We start from the raw sequence: 18,810 nt of genomic DNA on the forward strand, positions 1-18,810 counted from the left end.
AAAAATGCATGAGCACCCCTGCAAGGATTTTTAGATCCTTTGGAGATCCAAAGGTAGGACACCAGTGTTACACAGTACATACTGAAGAGATTCCTACATCCACCACCCCTCACTGGAGTGTTTACTTACCCAGCTGCTGAAGTGCATCTTGAAACTGGTAATGGCTCAATTAATGTTCTTTACTTTTACTCTTTGTTATCTGCCCTTTTACCAAAGGCAGCTCGAGTACACTTTATTTGTACCCACAGAAGTACAAATACCACTCAACAGAAGAAACTCAGCCCTGTAACTATGGCATCTACAAACAACAGCCAGCTGATAATTATTCCATACCTATTCAGAAAATTAACTCTGATTACTCAAAACATTGTTGCAAAACCATCAATTGGGAACATTCAATTTACTGACACAAATGGAAATTGAGCGCTGAACTAAATCTGAGAATTTAGGCAAGCAGAGCTTCTACTGGCTGTTTGATACCTGCTGCTCAGTGGTGGGCATCAGCAACTGGTTTGGGAGAAAAAGCCCACACTTTAGAGGTTTAAAAAGTGTTGAAGAGGTGAAGTGAGGAGGCAGGGAGCAAGGCTGATGGGGGTTCTTTGCAAAGACAACTACTCTGCAGCGAAGTAAGTTTGGGAAGAGGGGAGCATGGCCTCTGTGCCTTGAGATAGGTGGAAGATACTAAAAACCTCCTCTCTTTCCCTCCTTTAACATAAAAACAAGCTCTTTTCTAATCTAGGCCTATCCTGAGTCAGACTTGCTGGAAGTCCCACCTAAGTAATGGGGATTTTCAATATCTTTGGAGGGCACGAACACTTCAGTAGCTGGAGGCATAAGAAGGACCCTGTCATCCTGTGACCTGGGTCAAAGGCACAGCTCCATCTCCTTTGTCCTTCTGCATTTTTCAATAAACCAGGATGGTTTTGAATTGAAGAGGAAAGGAGGTGACAGCAGGTGGCAGGAGTTAGCTGCATCTGGCTCCTACAAGCAGCGAGGGGACACTGGCCTTGGACGTGGGGAAAGCTGTGACTGAGACACAGTGATGAACAGTGAACACGGTAATGAACAGTAATGAACAGACACACAGTGGTGAGCCAGGAGAAACCACTGCAACACACAGCAAGGTTTTTCCTGAATCACTCTGCAAAACAAAGGAAATTAATAACAGCAACGCCCAGCTGTCCAAATTCTGCAGATTTACTGTAACAGCTACAATATCATAGAACCATGGAATATCCTGAGCTAGAAGGGATCCAGAGGGATCATCCAGTCCAACTCCTGGCCCTGCCCAAGACACCCCAGCAAACTCACCCTGTCCCTGAGAGTGTTGTCCAAACACTCCTTGAGCTCTGGCAGCCTTGGTGCTGTGACCACTGCCCTGGGGAGCCTGTTCAGTGCCCAACCACCCTCTGGGGGAAGAACCTTTTTCTGAGATCCAGTCTAACCTTCTCTTAACACAATTTCAGGTCATTCCCTGGGGTCCTGTCACTGGTCACTGGAGAGAATAAATCAAAGCTGCAGCTCCTCATGAGGTCTCCCCTCACTCTTCTCCAGGATGAACAAGCCCAGTGCCCTCAGCTGTTCCTCACCCGGCTTCCCCTCCAGACCCTTCACCAGCATCGGGAACGCACTGTCCCTGGATTACCACTGCCCACGAGTAGTCTTGGAATGTGGCAAAATTTGGCAAAAAGACTGAAAAATAGGATTGTGCTGTGATTTGGATGTAATTCAGAGTCATTTGAATAATCACTGCAAGTCAAATGGTTTCCACGAGAGCTATGCAGCCCCACAGTTTGCTCTGTAGTATGAAACACAAACACATTTTAGCCGATCAGACAAGGCAGGCTTGTGGTTTTCTTGTTTATGCTGGGAATTGACACTTTTCCTATAGATGACAGCACTGACTCTCCAAGAGGGCTCACCATCTGCTTTGCCTTCCCAGACTCATTCCTGAGGACATTACTCCCAATCTTCTAACTGTTGTACCACTCTTATGATGGTCTCAAATATGCTTCCAAAATACAGAGGTTTGGGCAGAATCTGCTAATTATAAAGATCCTCTCGCAATCATTGGAATCTTGTAGGTCACCAAGACATCCATCAGGATTCTTAACACCATTAGCAATGAAAAATGCTGTTCCTTACACCTCAGACTTATGCAGGCATGACCGCTTGGCCCTGCTATGTAGTGTTGTGCCCCTGTTCCCCATTATGAGAACAGCTTGCTGCTTTTTCTAAACAATCTTCCATGTGGAAAGGCCTGTGCTTGAAACCATCAGCACTTAATAAAGCAGGGTCAGACCAACTGTGGGCACGCTGGAGCCTGGCACAGGTACAGGGGCCCCAGGTACCAGTGACCTGCTGCCCCTCCTGAGCTTCTCCCATCAAGGGAAAAACCTTATTGCTCTCAGGAGCCTCTCAAAAGTTTGTCCATCATGTCATTCTTAACTTTTTTATCCATGTGAGACTCCACTGCAGTGCTGTCTCCAGGTCTGGAGAACAGCAGCAGAATGATGTGGAGCTGCTGGAGCGAGTCCAGGGGAGGCCATGGAGATACTCTAAGGTCTGGAGCCCCTCTACTCTGGAGACAGGTTGGGAGAGCTGGGGGTGTTCACCTGGAGAAGAGATGGCTCCAGAACTCAGAACCCCTTCCAGTGCCTAAAGGGACTCCAAGAGAGCTGGAGAGGGACTTTGGATAAGAGCCTGGTGGGGAAGAACAAGGGGAATGGCTTCCCACTGCCAGAAGGCAGGGTTAGTGGGATATTGGGAAGGAATTCTTGGCTGTGAGGGTGGTGAGGCCCTGGCACAGGTTGCCCAGAGAAGCTGTGGCTGCCCCATCCCTGGAGGTGTCCAAGGCCAGGTTGGATGGGGTTTGGAGCAACCTGGGATAGTAGAAGGTGTCCCTGCCCACGGCAGGGGGTAGAATGAGTTGATCTCTAGGGTTCCTTCCAACCCAAACCACTCTGGGATTCTGGAATCTCCAGAGCATGAACCCCTGAGCATCCCAACACAGAGCCACCAGCCCCCTGCAGCCCCTCCCCAGCACTGTATCACAGCTGCCTGGCACACAACACAGCAGCACTTCTGAAGTGTTTGTAACATAAACTGTCATCTGCTGCTAAACATGTAATTAAGCCTCTGCATGTATCAAAAAGCAAAAATATGTGTTTACTTGACTTTGTAATCTCCGAATATAAAAGTTCAAGGCCAGGCTGGACACGGCTTGGAGCAACCTGGTCTAGTGAAAGGAAGCCCCATGGCAGGGGGGTGGAATGAGATGGTTTTTAAGGTCTCTTCCAAACCAAACCATTCTGTGATTCTATGATCCACTTTTTCTAGCAGCTCCCCTGTTCAGCAGATATAAAGGAGCCAGAACAACCATGGCCACAATAACTACCTTCCCCTTGGCTTTGAATGCCAGTTTGCCTGATTTCAACACTCAGAGCCCAAAACAGACCTGAGAGCTGGTGGTGCTCCCTTTGCAACCCCAGATCCATCCTCAGCATAGCTCAAAGATAACAATGGGTATCCAGAGCCAGAGCCCTCCCAGCTCTCCAGCAAAACTCATCAGCAGCACCCCGGGGAGGCTCACAGTTTGCACAGCAGCAAATGTCAAGGACAGCATCCAGCACTGTGCTGTGCCAGCTGCAGCCTCATGCCATGTCAGAACAGCCTCCGGGAGATGGTTGGAAAAGTACAGAGGGAGGTAAAAATGAGTTGGGATTTTCTTTTAGCACGAAGGGTTCCAACAAATTTAATCCTTTTCATGTTTACTACAGATAAGTAGCTTGACGTTATCCTGTAACAAGCTAACATTGTGGGGTTGTTTAAGTCCCCCAGAGAAGAATTCCTGAATTCTATAAACCACTTGTTATTTTTTCAAATGTACATCCTAGGCTATTTTGTCCTCTTTCTGTGGTTCACTGCCATTAATCTCTGGAAAATGCAAGGCATAGTCAAACACAGCAGACACCCCACTCTATTTTTACTTCCAGAGCTTGGAAACACAGATGGGTGTGTGAGTGATCACTCCCAACACAGAGAGCAATGCCACTTCCTAAGGGCTTTTTCCTTCTGAAAATATTCCAGCTAACAACTGATGGAGTAGCTGCTTTCCTTCCTACCACTGCTTCCCCAGCCAAGGTATTAACAAGGTATTACTGGCACAGGTTGCCCAGAGGAGCTGTGGCTGTCCCATCCCTGGAAGTGTCCAAAGCAAGATTGGACAGGGCTTGGAACAACTTGGTCAAATGGAAGGTGTCCCTGCCCGTGGCAGGGGGTGGAAGGAGATGAGCTTTAAGGTCCCTCCCAATCCAGCCCATTCCAGGATTCCATGATAACCCTCCCTGTGAAGCACTTACACAGCTCTTCTCCTCACTCTCCAGGTGTTCCTGCCCAGCGCCCTCTACCTGCCCTCAGCTCATCAGGACCAAACTTCTGACACATGGGCAATGGTTTTGCTGTGCTGAAGGGCCCGCCTGGGTCTTGCCAAGGGGATAATTGACACTTTTTCCCTGCTGGGAAGGCGCTGGACAGGCAGTCACATGCTTGTGACCAGTGGTACAGGTGGCACGGGGACAGCACGGTGCTCCAGTCACTGGATTTTGGCATCACCTCCACTGTGAAACACAGAGCTTTACATTCAAGTTTACATGTAGATGTTTACATTTAAGTTACGTGACAGTGTTTATCCCAGTCTGGCCTGGCTGTTCTGCTCTGTTCAGCATCAGTTCAGCTTTTACAGCTCCATCCAAGCCCCATAACATTCTACAGACTCTGTTTTGCAAGGCACAGCACATGGCTGTTGCCTCCCACAGAGGAGGTTGCCCTCAGTAGCCTGGCTCATGTGATGGGGACCCCAATGCGGGGCTGCAGGTGACCCCAGTGCCTCTGGTGGGGACCCTACAGCACTTGTGCCTATGGAAAAGCCCTGCTCCCTGCCCAGAACCATCTTGGGGTGGGCAATTCCACCCAGCAAGTGGGGACACGGAGTCCAGCCTTGCCTTTACCCCACTGAGGTATTACTGGTAACAAAATGGGAATTACAGTCCTATATTGCATCTTTTATCAATGTGCCTTCAAGTATCTCATACACCTCTTAAACGTAGTCTGCACTTAACTCTCTTCCCAAAGCACACAGTGTCCTGATGGCAAAGGCAGACCATCAGCACGGCTCTCAAGGGTCCAGTACAGCAAATGACCTCTGCTTCCAGCACGTAGGAAAGCATTCCCGTATCTGTATGGAACCGGAGCATCAGGAGCCTGTCAGCCAGAGTCATGCTTTACTTCAGCCTGCCCTTAAAGAGACGATCTCCTGGCATGACTCCAAGAGGCACTTTTGCCTTTTCAAGCAGGCTGGGAAGTGAAGGGTGAGTTGCTTGTCTCCACCACAGCTCTGCCACAGCTCCATCCAGCACCACACAGGCACCAGCTGCACATCACAGAGCTGTTCTCACCTGCTGTCACACAAGCTGGGGACAAGGATAAAGTGACAACCATTTTAACCACTTATGAAGACCACAGAATTTTCCATTTTACCTGAGCTGAACGGGGAGCACAGAAAGCCTTTGAGTCGGAAGGCTCACAGTTTTTCTGCACTGATGTTTTAAACTCCCCTCAGCCCACCCACAGCACCCAACAGTGGGTGTGTGGAAAGCTGCCTGTGCTCAGAAATGCACCCAGTCTTCCCACTTGAATAATTATTTGACCTGGTTTTTGGATTTGTATCCATAATTGGGATCTGTGTGGCCTGTCAGCAAAAAGACAGTGAAATGTCCTAAGATGGTATTGAGACCATTAAATCCTTTGGAGACTCAGCCCCCCTAAAATAATTAATCCAGCTGGGTACATTTCAGCAAAATTTTACTTGCTTCACATCTTTCAAATGTCTGCGGTCTCCATCTTTTATATCCATAGGAAAGGACACTGCAACAGCAAATGTCAGAGCACACTAATGTGATTCCAAGGGCAATCTTTTTTATAGCTCTCATTGATCATTTCAGGCCCAGCAAAAGCTCAGTGCAAAAGTCGCCTCATCCAAATCATGAGCATCTGCCAACTGGTACTATTTGAGGGAAAAATATCAAGGATGGAAAAACCTGGTCCTTTGGCAGAAAGTCCCGTGTTTGCTCTGTCTGAGGGGTTTGGTACATGGACCAAAGGGGGGGGTTGGGAACCTGCTGCTCCCCCTGTAGAGGGGTGACGCCCCACCCACACGTGAGCCAGAAGCAAAGGCCAGAGGAGAAGGGATTTTCAAGCTGGCATAAGAACAAGTGGGCATAAAATAGACATATATAAACTGAGGTTGGAAATCAGAGGAAAATTTTTTGCCTCGAGAGCAGACAGATCACTAAACAGCTTTCCTGTGGGAGTGCTGGGGGGTAAACACTGACTTGATGTTATTACTGGAGGGATTAATGGAGTAATTCACTAAACACTGATCTTGAGGAGACCTTAGAGCCCCTTCCAGTGCCTAAAGGGGCTCCAGGAGAGCTGGAGAGGGACTTGGGACAAGGGTTTGGAGGGATAGGACAAGGGGGAATGGCTTCCCACTGCCAGAGGGCAGGGTTAGATGGGATAGTGGGAAGGAATTGTTCCCTGTGAGGGTGGGGAGGCCCTGGCACAGGTTGCCCAGAGAAGCTGTGGCTGCCCCTGGATCCCTGGAAGTGTCCAAGGCCAGGTTGGGTGGGACTTGGAGCAACCTGGTCTAGTGGAAGTGAATACAAAGCCTGTAATCCTTGGGCATGCACCGCACAGCGTTTCCATAAACTTGCATTTTTACTAATGACAGTGAGCTGGAAGGGACCCCTGCGCAGCCTCAGCAGGGACCAGCAGGGACACGCTCTGCCTGCCCACACTCCCTCCTTCCCCCTCCGGCTGTTTGACAACAAAGGGAGGAAGAAGAGGGTGAAGTTAAACCACAGATTTATATTTTCTGCTATTAAGTCACACGCTCTGCAATAAGCTTTAATCATTCAGGACAGAAAACTGGATTTAGCAGAAGGGAAACTTTCCACAAGAGAAGACAGAGATGGTGGGCAGCAAGAACAAAACCTTCTAAAGGGATGACTACAAGCCCAAAAAGCCAGGCAGGGCAAAAGTCCTGCAGCATATCTCATGTAGTTTATGCCAAATGGTGAAGTCATGCAGCAGATACAAGGCTTCAGCTTTTCCAGGTGTGGTGGAGTTCTTGCAGGACTGCCAGCTACTGAGCACAGGATACTTCAGGAAGGAAGCACTATCACTCAGTACATATGATATCCATTATCTGTTTTTATTTCCCCTGAACCTTTCCAGCATCCTTTCAGCTTGCTTCTCCATCCAAAACAAGTCTTCCAAACCCTGGTGTGTGTCCACACAGGTGACCCCTTGTTGGGAGCCTGGATCAATACCATCCCCGTTTTCCCACTCTCACCAACACATTGCAGGAATCTCTGCTCCATCCCTGGTTCCCAACGTTCAGCTGAAACACCCAGTTTGCCACTTCCTCTACACACAGTTTCACAACCATCATGTGACTCCTCTACAGCGTGTTTGTGCTTGCAACAGTCCTTGCCTTCTCACTGCTAAATTATCTCCCTGCTCAAGCCCTACCTCGGGTGATCATCGCACCACAAAGCCCTTCGGAAAGGCTCCTGCACCTCAAGCAGCTGCTCTGTGCTGTGCTTCTGAAAGTCTCTTGGGAATGACTGATTTCTCTGATGTGAAAGCAGATAGTGCACTGTTGGCACCCAAAGTATCATTTAATAACGCTGTTATGTTCCCTAGACCTGCAAATCTTCTCAAGACCCGCTCCAGGGCTCATTTTGATCTTCCTTAATTAAGGATCCTTAGAAACTCTGTCTCCTGTTGAAAATCATTTGCTGGAAACACTGTTTTGGAGTCACTTGCTACAAACCATAAAGCTGCACTGTTCAAAAGTAATAGAGACATGGGGGCACTGAGCAAACTTCAGCTCAAAACTATCAATATCTGAAATGCAGCTATAAGTCACCAAGTCCAGGAGCATCAAACAATGCAGCCACAGTGACTGGGAGATTTGGAAGAAATATGAGCAGAGCACTTGCCACAATTGATTACCATTTAATAACAGAGAAGGTGAAGTTTTCAGTGTGAATAAGCACAAATATGTAGGCCTGGCACAAAATCATTACATCTGATTTCAGTTAAAGATTCGCGTCATTGCAGTAAAAGCTCCATTCTTGAGCTAATAAAATTGAGACACCCTGGGTATTTCAGGGTATTGATAAAGGTTTGACCTGAGCTAACAAAGAACAAGCAGGCAGAGGTGATCAATGGGCAAAATGGATCCGTTTAAAAATATTGACTCATCGTGTGAAAACATTCACTGGAGCAAAACTTGCAGAGAGTACACACTGATGGGTTACTCCAAGGGGGAGGAAGAAATGTTTGATTTCATGGATGAAACAGGGGAGAGAAAACACTTGAAACTAGTGAGGAGTTGCTGAAAACAACTGAAATTAGCGAGGAGCTGTTGAAAGTACCTGGAACAAGTGAGGAGCTGCTGAAACAGATGGCGCCAGGTTTTGTTCAGTGGTGCCCAGTGACAGGACAAGGAGCAATGGCCATAAACTAAAACACAAGCAGTACCACCTCAATAGAAGTAAGAACTTCTTTCCATAAATGGTGGTAGAGCACAGGAATAGCTGCCCAGGCAGGGCGTGGAGTCTCCCTCTGTGGAGACATTCCAATCCCACCTGGGCATGTTACTGTGTCACCTGCTCCAGGTGACCCCTAGGCAGGGGTGTTGGACTAGATGATGTCCAGAGGTCCCTTCCAACCCTAACGATTCTGTGTTTCTGTGAAAACACCCACAACTATTGAGGAGCTGCTGAAAGCCCTGCTGGGGGACTGGATGGGGGGGACACTGGGGTGGCAGGCAGGGCAGGCAGGGCAGGCAGGGCTGCAGTACCCCAGGCCCCAGCGATGCCGGGGCTCTGAACAAACACCCTGTGCACACCAACACCTCCTGCAGGGCTGAGCCCAGCGGTGTGTGCTCGATACTGCTTTTCAGGTCAATAACTCTACAAGCTTCAGAAGGAAGCCTTTTTCCTGCAACTCAGCACCCAACAGGGTGTTTAACCCTTTGTTTGCTTGCAGCAAAGCTTCCCAGGCTAAATCGCTGCCAGCCATATCGTTTCCGTTGGAAAGGTGGATTTAAATTAGCCTGTTTGAGCTGAGATTAAATCCCAGCAGGAAACTAGAAGGAGACTTAGCTTCAGTGCACCCCCTCCCACCCCACCTCAGGCCTCTTGTCTTCTCCAGCCCAAGCCAAGATGCAGCTCCTGAAACTTTCCCCCTCTGGGCTTTTGCTGAACTCCAGCAGAAATCTGTCTCCTTCCGTCCTTCATGGAAGAGCTCAGGCCAGCCCTGAGTTTTCAAGTTAGGAAACCTTTCTGCAAATGTGTTGATGTGCTTGGAACTGGATGATGGCCAAGAAACCAATCAGTCCCAGAGCGAGGTCCTGTGTGCCACCCGTCTGCCAGCCTCCGGCAGCGTCTGGGAACGATCAAGATCACAGAGCCGGAGTGGGAGGCAAACAACGGGTATTCTCTGGATATGGCTCAACCAGGATAAAATGTGACACCCTATAATAGTGCCCTGGCGTCACCCAGCACAACATCTGACCGAGGGGACATCAAATGCCACACAGATATCCAGGGCCTGATGGCCAGTCATGTGAAGAGCAAACAAGATAGCAGGGTGGCAGGGGAGGCAACAGGGAACAAAACCCTAATGTCAAGCCCTTCTGTGCTGAGCAGTCAGCCCTAAATGGTTGGTGATTTTTGCTTTCTGCCAAGGTTCTGCTTTAATTGGGCAAGACTGTGCAGCATGTTCAGTGACACGGAGCAGAGGGGAAAACAGCCTCTGCCAGGCTGGGAGGCCATGCAGGAGTCACCCTGCTGAGGTGCAAAGAGTTATTATGGGTCAGAACATCTTAACCACGATGGCTTTTTACTTTACTGTTGTAAGAAATGTTCTGTGATTTAAGCTATAAACATCAACGTTTCTGTGTGTGCTGTTAACTCACCACACAGAAACCCCAAATTTTCCCTAAATTTATAATCATGGGTTCCAGTTGTCACAGTGAACAAAGCTAGAATGAACTCCCAGCCCTTCCCGTTGCCTTGGGTGAGGTGGAAGCAAAAAGTCAGTGATCACTGAGACAGCCTGAGAACTGAGAACACAACCACGGACATGCTGCTGAGCCTCACCTTCCCATGACTCTCCCACACCCTGGCCCAGTGGTGGCTTCACTGCACAGTGCTCTGACCTGCACGGTGAGAGCAGCTCTTCGAGGGCTGATGGAGCAAAGTTCTCTCTGGGAGCAGGGGCTGAAACCTCCTGGGTGCCTCCAAGACATCAAGAGTTGGCCTAACTTCTAAATTACAGAGGCCACCCATACAGCTGCTCCAACAAATCTGTAGTGTGGAAAATGCAAGCACAACCAAGCTCCTTGTTGACTTGAGCATAACAGATCAGTTAATACACCCCAGTACTTCATCAGAGAAGTAGCATCCTGCAATGCTCCCTCCCCAACTCCTGCAGCAGCTCCATAATCATCTAAATAGCATCTCTGGTACTTGAACCTTTTGCCAGCACAAAGCTGGTTCAATAGTGCCATTCAAGCCCAGAGTAGCTGGACTGGCTGAGCTCCGTCTCCACAAGAGTAGGAGATTCTTGCTGCAGTCTAAGAAAGAAAAATCACTTAGCACAAATAAGGTCTTTTAAAACCACTGATTAAATAGATATTCACAAGACAGAGCACAATGGCTTTGATGGAGCCATTGCAACCTATTACATAAATCCTCATTCATGCCCAGGAGAGCTTTTCCTTTTCTTTTTTTTTTTTTTTTAATACAGAAGAGAAAATGAAGCCACGGAAAAGATATTAAATTACAGAAAAATGTGTGACTGGTAAGTTTACGACTTAAACTCAGAGAAGCAAAGAGATACAGAATTTGGGCTGGAAATCTTGGCTGCTGTGCAGTCCCCAGCTGTGAGTTTGCAGGAGCTGTGCCATGGTCTCGACTCCCTGGCACGGGAGCTTGCTACCTTGGACTCAGCTTTGCAGCACCAGCCCTGACAAATTACAGCCCTTCTGGGGAGGAACTGCAGAGTTATTGATGGATGAACGGAAGCGCTGACAAGGAAAGTGAAGTGTTATGTGAGGGGGCTGGTTGATACTCACAAACTCCATCCCATATTCTATAAAGGGCCATGGAGATGCTCTGGGGGCTGGAGCTCTCCTGCTCCAGAGACAGGCTGGGAGAGCTGGGGATGTTCACTGGAGAAGGCTCCAGGGAGTCCTTAGAGCCCCTTCCAGTGCCTAAAGAGGCTCCAGGAGAGCTGGAGAAGGACTTTGGACAAGTGCCTGGAGGAATAGGACAAGGGGGAATGGCTTCCCACTGCCAGGGAGCAGGGTTAGATGGGATATTGGGATGGAATTGTTCCCTGTGAGGGTGGGGAGGCCCTGGCACAGGTTGCCCAGAGAAGCTGTGGCTGCCCCATCCCTGGAAGTGTCCAAGGCCGGGTTGGGTAGGACTTGGTGCAACCTGGGATAGTGGATGGTGTTCCTGCTCATGGCAGGGTGATGGGATGAGATGGTCTTTAAGGTCCCTTCCAACCTAAACTGTTCCATGATTCTATGAAATGTTCCCCCTCTGCCTGTGCACCTCTGCAGCCCCAGCACCTTCCAGCCTGCATTAAGAATGTTCTGAAATACATCAGCTGCACACTGTTCATCCTTCCACACACTGTCGTGCTGACACGTCAGACCTGGTGGAAAGTGATATCTTTGCTAGGGCTTTCACAGTTTTCTGCGTTTCCTCATGAAAACAGACTTTTTATTCTAGAATCTAGTTCTTAATACTTTTAATCTGAAACAAATGTATAATATTTCATCAGTTATCAGATTTACTGGAGCTAAAAGGGGTCTAGGAGAGCAGCAGTGAGTATAGAGCTTAATAGAATTGTTCTTAAAACACTATCATTTTAATGCAGTAAAGCAAAAGGGGGTCAGCTTGTTCTTCCAGACTCCACTCCAAACAATTTACTATCTTTACAGATGAAAAAATGTAGGCAGCCTTTTGTGATGTGAGTGAAACTAGGACATTCAACATAGACCCACTTCAAACCTTCACTCATGGACGTCTATTCCTTCAGCCAATATTTATTCTCTTCCCAGAAAGTCCTTTTATGCACTTTACATGGTGAGCTACAGCATCTCCTTCACTGCCACTTTCCCCAGTAAATCTCTGTTCTCATAAGTGTCTCTAACTGCAAACAGATGGAATCAAGCTGCTCTCCCCAGCTATGGTCTTGTGTAATACTGGGAGCTCCATGACCCTACCAAGGTGGTCACAGGGGACTGGACAAGCTGGCCCAACACCGGGACTGCTGTGGACAGTGCACAAAAGCAGCCCCTTCCCTTCTGCTCCTCCCCCTCAGAAAGAGTTAACAGGAAACGTTTGTGTAGGACACCAACTTGGCCCCAAAACGGGACTCAGATCACAACTAAGACACTTATCAAACCTCTCCTGGTGCTCTGCTTTTCCCTGCTCTGCTTTGCCAGACACAACTCAGCCGGTAAACCCAGGAATTCAGTTCCCTGGTGTCACCCTCCCTGTGAATTCATTCCTTCTCCTTGTGATGTCACCCAGCTCCAACACCCCCGGGGCTCTCGCTGGAGTAGGGTACAGTTGACGTGTGCAGGAATTCTCCTTTTAGCAGACACAGAGATGATTTATAAGAAATCCCTGCCTGCACTTCCTCCAGCTGCTTCAGTATCTTTCCCTGGGTGTTTTTACGGTAAAGTTTTTCCAGGGCTCAGCCCGCCAGCGGATGGGCCCTCTCCCCCTCCCTGCTCCCGCCCGGCACAATGTTCACCCCAGGCGAAGCAATGCACGTGTTCCAGGGATTTATGGAGCTGAGCTGGCCCCACTACAGGGACACAGGTGGGCAGGGGACACTGAGCCACTGATCCCATGGCCAGACTCAGCACACTGCATAAGGGGCTTGTGGATGGAACAGCTCCTGAAAGAACAAGAGCCAGGATCAGGGATTCTGAGGCCATCAGGAGTGGGACAGCTCATTCCTTATCTACCCTATAGATGCTGCTGCAATCCAGACCTCCAGCTTACACCTCACTATGGCACCACACTGAAGGCTTTGAGACAGAAATCTGCTGCATTAACTTTCCAGAGAAGGGAAGGGAGCTGGGGAAGGGTTTGGAGCACCAGGAGCAGCTGAGGGACCTCGGGAGGCTCACCCTGGAGAAAAGGAGGCTCAGGGGGAACATTCTGGCTCTCTGCAGCTCCCCGACAGGAGGGTGGAGCCAGGTGGGAGTCGGGCTCTGCTCCCAGGGAACAAGGGACAGGACAAGAGAAAATGGTGTGAAGTTGTGCCAGGGGAGGTTCAGGTTGGACATGAGGAAGAATTTCTTCATGGAAAGGATGGTCAGGCTTTGGAAGAGGCTGCTCAGGGCAGTGTTGGAGTCCCTGTCCCTGGAGAGATTTAAAAGCCATGTGGATGTGGCAATTGGGAACATGGGGCAGAGGTGGCCTTGGCAGTGCTGGGGAAGGGTTGGACTTGATGGTCTCACAGGGCTTTTCCAATCTTAATGATTCTGTGATTCTACTTATCTTGGGGGAAAAAAAAAGTCATCTAATTTCTAACACCCAATAGGACCTTGAATGACGCACCTAAGACAGACCTGTTTCACCACCACCTTCGTATTTTTCATTAATCTCTCCTTTTAAACTTACTGCTAAATTATCTTTAAATGACTATTCCTCAGGGAGAGCTAAAAACTGAACAGAAATTTTATATAATAAAGATTAAAACAAAATTATATAAGGTCAGTGTAAAAACAATGTACTAACGTAAGATAACTGGACAATAAAGGTGTTTTAGAACTTTTCAAGAGCCTTGCTAGTTCACCTTCTGTATTAAGTTTTGAAACATCCAAGCTATAATGAGTTTACAGCACAGTTCTAAGGAAAAGATTATAAATAGAAGGGCATGGCTTTTTTTCACTTTTAAATAGTGATTTAATCTAAGACATGTTTATCTAACCCCTCAAAAAACCAAGTGTGGAGCCTCTGATTAGCAGAGAGCTGCATCATGGCCCCTTCCTCCAATCTCAGGAAAATTTTGGGGCCAAATTCTGCAGCCTCACTGACCAGGTGCCCTGTTGGCACCCAGCTGCCTCTGCCTCCCCTCAGCATCTATGCATGACACAACAGGTTTATCTCTTTAGTCTTTTTTTAATCTACAGCCTTTGAATCACTGCAAAATATATTCTGTACCAAAGACACGGATCTACTACTTCCTGCTCCACCTTGTATCTGGTTAGGTTACGCCAAAAAAAACCAAAACCAGACCTGCTCCTGTGGGTGACAAAACTGCCAATAAAATTTTAGTTGGGAAGGTCCCCATCTACACCTCAAAATGTACTTCTTGGATATGCTGTGGCTCAGCTCACAAGGGGATTCCAGGTGGGGCAGTATGAAAGCATCTCCTGTTCCCAGAGGTACCAATAGGAACACAGGCTGCTTTGAAGTCTAGTGGGAGGCCCTTTTTTCACTTTTCAGCTCTAGGCAAAGACAAAAAATTCCATCTCAATGCTGTGGCAGCGTTCCATTGACAAACCTGTCACTCAGCTACAAATAAACAAGTGCACCTCCACATTTCAGGTGGGCAGAGACAGTGGGGGGAATATGACCAGGCTGGATGGGGCTTGGAGAAACCTGGTCTAGTGAAAGGTGTCCCTGCCCATGGCAGGGGGTTGAAATGACATGAGCTTGAAGTCCCTCCCAACCTAAACCAGTCTGAAATTCTGTGATAGACTGTGCAGGGGTCAAGACCTTTTGCCTTTGTGTACCCAATGTATGACAACGTCAAAACAAATTCCCTGGTGTTCCAAAGACACACATAAAGCACAAAGATTGAGTCTCAGAAACATGGCAGGGAATCAAACCATTACCCAAGTGAATTTGGATGTCTTGGTCTCCTTTCACCTGAAGTCATCACTAACAGGCTCTGCTGGTGTGAGCAGACACAAGCCAGGTACTACAAGGAGATAAGTCCTGCTCCAGGATAAGGCACATGGCTTGCTCATTCAGAAAGTGAAGAAAGCTGTTCTCTCCAGGTTTGTAAAAAATTCCAGATATCATGGAATCCCAGAATTCCAGAATGATTCTGGTTTGGAAGGGACCTTAAAGCCCATCTCGATCCAGCTGTTCTCCCACCCAAGAAACAAGCTGTAAAATCCTACCCGGAATTCCACTCCTGCCAGTTTCCAAGACCAGATGATTTTACCCCAAACACTTGTTTGTAGGTGTACAAACCAGCAAATGATGCACTATAAAGTTTTGCAAAGAAAGGTGAACTTAGTGCAACAACACTAGAAAACTGTATCGCTGATAAGTCAAATAAAACAAACATAAACAAGGTAAGATATAATCTCTCGGTTCTTCTTTCATTAAGTCATTCTGAGGACTTAATTTTAAAATACAAAAGTGTTCTGAGAATATTTTGTAATTACAAACCAATAAGAGAAACCATCCAGGAGGAATAATTACATAATTTCTACATGAACTCACTGCTTAGACGAATTCACAGCTTAGAGAGGCCGTAATAAATAGCTCCTCATATCATTGCTGCTGCTGCAGCTGATGACTCACCACTGTTACTGGGATCATATCCCAGAATAGTCATGCTCCTCTGTGTACTGCATGCAAAATCAGCCATCAGGGGCTTACTATTAAACAAAACAGATTTGGGGGGTCAGGGTTTATGTGGTCATACCATAAAAACAAAAGCTGTTCAGTGTTTTACTGGAATGCAATGAATGTGACACACCCAATGTGAAGGCCTCTGCTCCCCATCCCACAGAATCAGCGTATTCCAGACTTGGGGGTTTTCAGGTAACAATTCCCTATCACACACTTCTGGTCCTGGCAGCCCAGAACAGTCCTCCTGCAGACAGCAGCTAAAACCACTGAGAGAGAGAAATACACCTGGAATCACAGAAACATAAGGGAACAAGTCCAGGGATCTGATCCAGGTAATCAAAAAGAAAGAGATTGTCTAGACTGGTAGAGCTGGGGGTGTTCACCTGGAGAAGAGAAGGCTCCAGGGACAACTTAGAGCCCTTCCAGTGCCTAAAGGGGCTCCAAGAGAGCTGGAGAGGGACTTGGGACAAGGGCCTGGAGGGACAGGACACAGGGAATAGTTTCCCACTGCAAGAGGGCAGGGTTAGATGGGAAATTGGGAAGGAATTCTTCCCTGTGAGGGTGGTGAGGCCCTGGCACAGGTTGCCCAGAGCAGCTGTGGCTGCCCCATCCCTGGAAGTGTCCAAGGTCAGGTTGGACGGGGCTTGGAGCAACCCGGGATAGTTGAAAGTGACCCTGCCCATGGCAGGGGGTGGAATGGGATGGGCTTTAAGTTCCCTTCCAACTCAAACCATTCTGTGATTCTGTGAGCTAATTAAAATATACATCCCTTAGCAGCTAGAGCAGAATGGTGCATCAGTTTGATAGAGTTTAATTCAAAAAGCACAACAAAGTAGTATGAAACAATAGAAATGCCCTGCTCTTACTCCATCAGCCTCCAAGAAACACCAACAGTTACCTCCAAAAAATAGTTAACCACATTACATAGGTGTTGTCTGTGCTTATGTGCTACACCAAAGTGGTGTTTGCCATTTTCAGTGAATACCAAAATCTTTGGGAATTGTAGGGCAGAGCCCCACCTAAGACTTGGAGGTGACTGACAGAATGACAGGACTAAGAAAGGACTTTCCCCATCTGACTTCACAACCTCATTTCCAAAAGTGTTCTGTTCTTTCATCTTCTGGTATTTATGCACATCTCAAAGTACATCTGCAGCCTTTACCTTCACAACATTTTCACTGAAAGAATATTAACAACATCAAAAGTTTACTTTTTGGCTGAATAAAACCCTTCTCCTTATGTATTAGCATAGAATCCCAGGGACACCTTTCACTAGACCAGGTTGCTCCAAGCCCCACCCAGCCTGACCTTGGACACTCCCAGGGATGGGGCAGCCACAGCTTCTCTGGGCAACCTGTGCCAGAGCCTCACCACCCTCACAACCAAGAATTCCCTCCCAATATCCCACCTAATCCTGCCCTCTGGCAGTGGGAATCATTCCATTCCCCATGTCCTGTCCTTCCAAGCCCTTGTCCCAAGTCCCTCTCCAGCTCTCTTGGAGCCCCTTTAGGCACTGGAAGGGCTCTAAGTTGTCCCTGGAGCCTTCTCTTCTCCAGGTGAACACCCCCAGCTCTCCTAGCCTGGCTCCAGAGCAGAGGAGCTCAGGCCCTTGGAGCACCTCCGTGGCCCCTCTGGACTCGCTCCAGAAGTTCCACATCCTTCTGCTGTTGTTCCCCAGGGCTGGAGGCAGCTCTGCTCTCACCTGGGTGGGGTAGTGGGACAGAATCTCCCCCCATACCTGCTGCCCATGCTGGTCAGCCCCAGGCACTGGGTGTTTCTGGGTGCCAGCAGACAGGGCCAGGGTATGCTGAGCTCATGAGTAATTCCCTCCCCAGTCAGGATGTATCAAGATGACTCCCCCAAGGCTCTGCCTGCTCCATGGGCAGCACTTCCATGCTCATCTCACTTGCAGCACAATCTCCTTCCCAAAAACTCACAAGTAAAGCCATCTGCTCGGGTCCCTAGAGCCGGGCTGGAAATCACAAAAAAACACTGAATTTACGTGTATGGGATTTTCAGACTTGGTTCCAGGTTCTCTGAGGCCAAGAACTGGTAGAGTCTGTGGGCAGTTAACAGCGAGCACCGTGTCCATCCCACTCCTGCAGGTACCCCCCAGCCCTCTCCACTGTGTCGTGCTGAATCTGCTTCGTCTGCCGCTTCAAACCCTGAACTCCTGAAAACTGCTGTGACTTCATTGGAAATACGTCAGTGCTGCCCTAGATACTCAGGCTGCTCCACCAAACAGTCCTTTCCACACTGCACAGTGACTACCAGACTATTTCTCTTGTTATTCTCAGCATCTCTGGGTTCATCCTCATTCCCCTTTTCCTGCCAGCCCACCCAGAGCACCTCCACGCTCTGTCTACCCTTCCCAGCTCCCTCTCCTTCTCTGAGAATAACATGAAGAAAACCAAGGATTTATTTGTCATTTTTCCAGCCTTTAGACATCAAGAGTTTTGCTCATCTCTCTACAGATATTAATTCCTCCAGGCTAAGTAACAAGCAGCCTGTCCTTGTCGGATTCCATGGATGCTCCTGGACCGCCCACTCTCCTCCTCAGCTCCTAGCCAGTTTGTGGCCAGATTAAAGTTCCCCCATCATGAGAGTCAACTGGAATACTCCAAGTTGTATTTCATGCTCTCCTAAAAGCCAAATATATCCTGTCTATCAAATCCAGTTCCTCTCCTAATTCTCTTACTCCTATAAACAAACCCACCAATCACATCTGCTGTGTTTTGCTCATGCTGGTGCTTTTGAGAGTGGGCCAAACCTCTGAAATCGAAATGCTCCCAAGCCAGGAGAGAGAACATGGAATCTGCTGCTTTAAATGGGACAAATCTGCTTTTAATTGGCTGCTGTCCATGACAGATTTTAATCCTGTGGAGGCAATAGTCCACACTACTATCTGAGCATTTTTACCAGCACATATTGATTGGCTTTTTCCAGTCCTCTGCTTTGTGTGGATTCCTCCCCCAAAACTGTATTACTTAAATCATCAAATGATACATTAATTCCAGGTGTCTATATTTTTGAGTTATTATGTTTTATCCAT

At 48.0% G+C, this 18,810-nt stretch overlaps 1 protein-coding gene and 1 long non-coding RNA gene across 4 annotated transcripts in view; one reads left to right on the plus strand and one right to left on the minus strand.

The window, feature by feature from the left end:
• PDE4B (phosphodiesterase 4B) overlaps nt 1-18,810 on the minus strand; it is a 173,526-nt gene that overhangs the window by 62,434 nt on the left and 92,282 nt on the right. The window lies entirely within an intron of this gene.
• LOC114061080 lies at nt 12,669-18,105 on the plus strand. The gene is made up of 3 exons (XR_003572036.1): nt 12,669-12,831; nt 15,988-16,090; nt 17,864-18,105. It is a non-coding gene; the product is annotated as an uncharacterized LOC114061080 (long non-coding RNA).

The sequence above is a fragment of the Empidonax traillii genome, unplaced genomic scaffold, assembly GCF_003031625.1.
Source record: "Empidonax traillii isolate 1590-97213 ecotype Southwest subspecies unplaced genomic scaffold, ASM303162v1 scaffold309:size1915965, whole genome shotgun sequence".
In the NCBI taxonomy this organism is placed as follows: Eukaryota; Metazoa; Chordata; class Aves; order Passeriformes; family Tyrannidae; genus Empidonax; species Empidonax traillii.